Genomic DNA, 6,317 nt, shown 5'->3' on the forward strand with positions numbered 1-6,317 from the left:
AAAATAATAATAGCTGTGTGATTCATAGTAGCTAAAAGAATGCAAATATTCACCAAAAATAGAGTGGATAAGTGATTTGACGTATATTCATACAGTGGAATACCATATAGCAGTTAAAGGAAGGAACTGTTGCTACACACATGGATGAATGTCTCAGACATCACATTGAGCCAGAACAAAAAAAGTACATACTGCACTATGCCATTTTTTATGAAGTTCAACAACAGGAAAAATTATCCTTTGGCCAATTACTTGGTTATGCTTGAGGAGTAGAGACAGGGAGGGTGCGTGAAAGAAATTTCTGGTATGCTGTAAATGTTGTTTCTTGAACTGAGTGCTGATTAACATAGGTGTGTTCAGTTTGTGAAAAGTCATTGAGTTGTTCACTTATGTGCACTTGTTTGTATGTATTTATATATCCATAGTGAGGAAACAAACAAAAACTGTGCTCCAAATTCTGGTTCTGCTTTCTATTATCTGTTTGGTCTTTGGTCTGGGGTTTGATTTCCTCATCTATTAAACAAGAATGCTACTACTACCTACCTCATAATGATGTTATGAGGATTAAATTATGAAATTTATTTATTTATTTTTTTAATTTTATTTTTTATTTTTTAAAATTATTTATTATTTTTTTTTATTTTGTCAATATACACTGTATATGATTATTATGGCCCGTCACCGACACCTCCCTCCCTCCTCCCTCTCTCCCCTCCCCCCCAAGAATGTCCTTTCCGTTTGAAATTATGAAATTTAAATCCCCAAGCAAAGTCCCTCTCCCATTATACAAGGTTAAAACCCTAGACAGGCTTTGGAAATCTGAATTTATGCATAACATGACTCGTACTCTACTTCATGAATGGTTCCTAGGGGATTGGCAAGGCTAACAAGATTCTGCCCATATTTGGTATGGTAGTTTGGATTATTATTTTCAATTCTTCATTCCCTTTCCTTAATAAGATTATATTTTCATGCCCTTTTCCATGTGGATTTGCAATGTATAATTTTATTATAATAGATACTCATTCCCCCTGTATTGATTTAGTGCTTGGCCATGTGATTTGTTTGGCCACTGGAATGTCAGTGAACTAGCAGATGTGCTCATGTGGTTTGTCCTACATTCTTGTGTTCCAGCCATGAGAAGAACATGCTCTGGGTAGCTGCTAATCCCATAATTAGGAACACTTTGAGCAGACTTGAATCTGGACCACAGACTGAAGCAGATCTGCCTCTCTTTCTTGTTTGTTGTTCAAGGCTACTGAGATTTTGATATTTTGTTGTGAAACATTATTCCAGCAATAACTGAATGATACAAAAATTAACACTAGAAGTGGGAGCTTGTAGAAAAACCCTAAAATAAATAATATTTGCTCTGGGATTAGTCAATAGGCAGCAAGGAAACTATTATTGAAGTCTTGAAAAAAGATAAACAATCTTATGTAATGCATTTAGGGAAGCACTTGCTCGCAGTAACCTGGAAGGAAGAATATGTTCGTGATAAATTTGTGGCTTTGGGCAAGGAGGCTTAGAGTCAGAATGTTAGGTAGCATGAACTGTTTATTAGCAGCACTTGAAAACATACTATACGAAAATGAAGCAGGAATCAAATAAAAACTTGTGCAAACTGTATCTACTTTTCATGAAATTAAGCATATGGCCATTAATACCCAGTCCCAGAACAAAGACCAAATGAAAAGAGTTTAGTGCCTAGGAGATTATTTCAGCTGGAAAAATAAGTCCTAGAAAATAGAATAAGAAACTTGTATGCTCGAAGTATTTGCATTATGTGTATATAGGAAAGCATGTCTCAACAAGAATTGTGGATACAGATTTTGTTGTTGCCATTAAAAAATAGCAAGGGTTTTGAGAAAAATTTTTTGCCAAATGTGCTGCCAGCCTTTATTATAAAAAACTTTTGACTATTTGTGACATAAATTAACTTTGGTTCTCAACTTTTTACAGGCAGAAAGCAGTCTGAGAAAGATGCTTAGCCACTCAGGAGGATATTTTCTTTTATGCCTTCTTCAGATGTGGTTGAAGAAAATGATGGAAAAGGAAGGATGTCTCAAAGTGTGCAACCAAGAATCATGAAAAACAGTGAGCTAAGAAGCTCCTCCCAGGAAGCATAACTGGGCTCAGTAAAGAATATTTCCTAGTCTCAAGGTAGGGGAAACTTGCATTTTAGTTCACACTTGATATGGATGAGTGGTTATTACAAATCATTTGTTCTTCCTTTGTTCAAATGAGTGTGTTTATCATTTTTCTGTACGTTTCTCCATTGTATGTCGAGTATATGAAAGGCAGATAAGTAGGCTTTTTAGTTAATAATTTTCTAGATTAAGAGTAGCCACCTGATGGTTACAAGAGGCTGGAGAGGGGGAAATAGGGAGATGCTGGTCAAAGAGTACAAAGTCTCAGTTATACAAGATGAATAAGTTCCAGAGATCTACTACAAAGCATAGTGCCTATACTAAACAATACTGTAATGTATACTTAAAAATTTGCTAAGAAGGCAGATCTTATATTAAGTGTTCTTAACACACACACACACACACACACACACAATAAAAAAACGAAGGGGAAAGGAAAAACTTAGGGAGGTGATGGATATGTTTATGGCCTTGATAGCTTTACTGGTAAATACTTATCTTCACATTCATCAAGTTGTATGCATTAAATATATAAGATCTTTGTATCTCAATCATATCTCAGTAAAGTGGTTAAATAAATAATATAGCTAGTAAACAGGCAATCATTTTCTAAAGCAAATAAAAATTCTCTATAAATGTGAGATTCCACTGTTTTATGGTACTCAACATTACATCCTGACCTTATTAAAATTCTCATGTGTGTATTTGTATCTTGAAGGAGATTGTAAGCATATTTAGGAAAAATCTGTGCTTCATACAAATTCAAATAGCTTTTGTGTCCTTCAATGTTCTATTAGGTTAGGGACTCAGCAAATGTTTATAAAATGAATAAATGAATGATTTGTATATCGGCCTAAAATCTGCTTAAATCCCTTGTCCAAATTAAAGAATTTCACAAGTAGTCACACACATTTCACCATTAAGTGGAAGCACCAACAATGATAATTTCCACAGATGGCCCAAAGTAGCAGACATAATTTAGGCTTCAATGAACATAGAGTATGGTAAGAACATAATGTGTTAAGTTAACTATATCTTTCTGGTAAAAAATTACCAATGAATTACTTTTTGCACAGAACGGGTTACTCTTCAGATAATTTCTAATAAATATGGTTAGTAACCAAAAGAGCCTGACTGCTAATAGCAAGTTTTTGCTCTCCTGCATAATTTATATGAATTTTAATATTCTCTTTGTTAAAAATAAAGTTTAGTAGAGTCTATAGGTTTTTCTATGTATAAGATCATGTCGTTTGCAAACAGATATAGTTTGACTTCATCCTTTCCAATCTGGATACTCTTTATTTATTTCTCTTGTCTGATTGCTCTGGCTAGTACTTCCAATAACATGGTAAGCAGGAATGGTGAAAGTGGGCATCCTTGTCTTGTTACAGTTCTTCAGGGAATAGCTTTCAACTTTTTCCCATTTAGGATGATACTGGCAATTTGTGTGTCATAAATGCTTTTATTGTGTTGAGATAGTTTCCTTCTATACCTAATTTACTGAGTCTTTATCATGAAGGGGTGTTGAATTTTGTCAAATGCTTTTTCTGCATCTATTGAAGTAATCATATGTTTTTTGTCCTTGATGTTATTGATTTACTGTATCACATTTATTGATTAGTATATTTTGAATGATCCTTTCATCCTTGGGATGAATCCCATTTGATCATGGTGTATGATTTTTTTTAATGTGTTGCTGTATTCTGATTGCTAATATTCTGTTGAGGATTTTAGCATCTATGTTCATCAATGACATTGGCCTGTAATTTTCTTTTTTTGTTGTATCTTTGTCTGGTTTTGGTATCAGGGTGATTCTGGCCTCACAGAATGAGTTTGGGAGAATGGCTTCTGTTTCAAGGTTTTGGAAAAGTTTGGAGAGTAGTGGTATTAATTCTTCTTTAAAGGTTTGATAAAATTCAGTTGTAAAGCCATCTGGTCCCGGGCTTTTCATTTTTGGAAGATTGCTAATTACTGCTTCAATCTCTTTGCTTGTTATTGGTCGGTTCAAGTTTTCTATTTATTCTTGGTTCAGCATGGAAGTTTATATTTGTCCAGAAATTTATACATTTCCTCCATGTTTTAATATTTATTGGTGTATAGTTGTTTTTTATAATCTCTGATGATTCTTCATATTTCTGTGGTGTTGGTTGTAATGTCTCCATTTCATTTCTGATTTTTGCTATTTGGGTAATCTGTCTTCTTTTGTTAACCTAGCTAACGGTCTGTCTATTTTATTTATTTTCTCAAAAAAATGACTTTTTGTTGCATTGATCTTTTGCATAGCCATAGTAACAAAAACAACATGGTACTGGCATAAAAACAGACAATTGGGTCAATGGAACAGAATAGAAAACCTGGGAATCAGCCCACAGACTTGCAACCATCTGATCTTTGACAAGGCAAGAACATAGATTGGGAAAAAGCTGACTATTAATCCTATTCAATAAACAGTGCTGGGAAAATTGGACTTCTCTATGTAGAAGAATGAATGCAGACCTGCACCTCTCACCATAAACAAAAATAAACTCAAAAAGGGTTAAAGACTTAAATATAAGACCTGAAACCATAAAATTACTAAAGGAAAACATAGAAAAAACACTCCAGGAAGTGGGATTGGGCAAAGGCTTTATGAATAAGACCCCAAAGCCACAAGTAACAAAAGAAAAAAACAAATGGGACTATATCAAATTAAAAAGCTTCTGCACAGCAAAGGAAACAATCACCAGAGCAAAAAGACAACCTACAGAATTGGAGAAAATGTTTGCAGACTATACATCTGACAAGGGATTAATATCTGGAATATACAAAGAACTCAAATAACTATACAGTCAAAAAACAAATAATCCAATTAAAAATGGGCAAGAGAGATGAATAGACACTTTTCAAAGGAAGACATACAAATGGCCTACTGGTATATGAAATAATATTCAACATCATTAGTCATCAGAGAAATGCAAACCAAACCACACTGAGATATCATCTCACACCAGTTAGAATGGTTGTTATTAAAAAGAACAAGAACAACAAACTCTGGTGAGGATGCTGGGAAAAAGAAACACTTCTACGCTGTTGGTGGGACTGTAAATAGTACAGCCATTAGGGAAATCAGTATGGAGGTTCCTCAAACAATTACAGGTAGAACTGCCATATGATACATCAATCCCACTATTGGGTGTATATCCAAAGGAATGGAAATCATCATGTCAAAGGGATGCTTGCACTCCCATGTTCATTGCAGCTGTGTCTACAATAGCTAAAATATGGAGCCAACATAAATGTCCATTGATGGACAACTGGATAAGAGAAATGTGGTATATATACACAATGGAATACTACTCAGCCATAAAAAAGAATGAAATTCTGCCATTTGCAACAACAGGGATCAGTCTGGAGAAAATTATGTTAAGTGAAATAAGCTAGTCAAGGAAAGAGAAATACCACATGTTCTGTAAAAGAAAGAAAGAAAAGACCTAAAAGACCTAAACAATTCCTTGGGCTTTCAGAATAGCAGAGATGGAGGTGAGGCAGTGTGTGTGTATGTGGGGGGGTGGGGAGGTAGGGAGGGATAGTGTGGATAAAGGGCATAAAGAAAAATCACGATTTGTAATAAAAATATGCTTATAATAAATAATATTTAAAAATAAATAAAAGTACAGTTTAGGTTTTTTATTAGCCTGATGTTTTATTTCTTTGCTATTTATTTATTTTTATGATTTTAATTTATCAATATACAATATACTTGATTTTTGTGTCCCTTTACCAATTCCTCCTTTTTCTCCCTCCCTCTCTCCACTGCCCCCATCAACATCATATCTGTTCATGTGTCTTAACAAGTTCAAGGAATTATTGTGATTGGTGTGTCTTCTCCCCCTCCTGTTTGTTTGTATATTTATTTGTTCATTTTTATTAGCTCCCACAAAAAAGTGAAAACATGCAGTATTTCTCTTTCTATGCCTGGCTTATTTCACTTAATACAGTTTTTTCTAAGTCCATCCATTTTGCTGCAAATGGTAGTATTTCATTTTTATTTTGTTATAGCAGAGTAGTATTCCATTGTGTAGATACACCACATTTTCCTTATCCACTCATCCAGTGATGGGCATTTAGGCTGGGCCCAACTCTTGGCTATTGTAAGTAGCGCTGCAGTAAACATGGGAGTACAGGTAT

This window comes from Galeopterus variegatus, unplaced genomic scaffold (assembly GCF_000696425.1).
Source record: "Galeopterus variegatus unplaced genomic scaffold, G_variegatus-3.0.2 Scaffold10, whole genome shotgun sequence".
NCBI classification, from domain to species: Eukaryota; Metazoa; Chordata; class Mammalia; order Dermoptera; family Cynocephalidae; genus Galeopterus; species Galeopterus variegatus.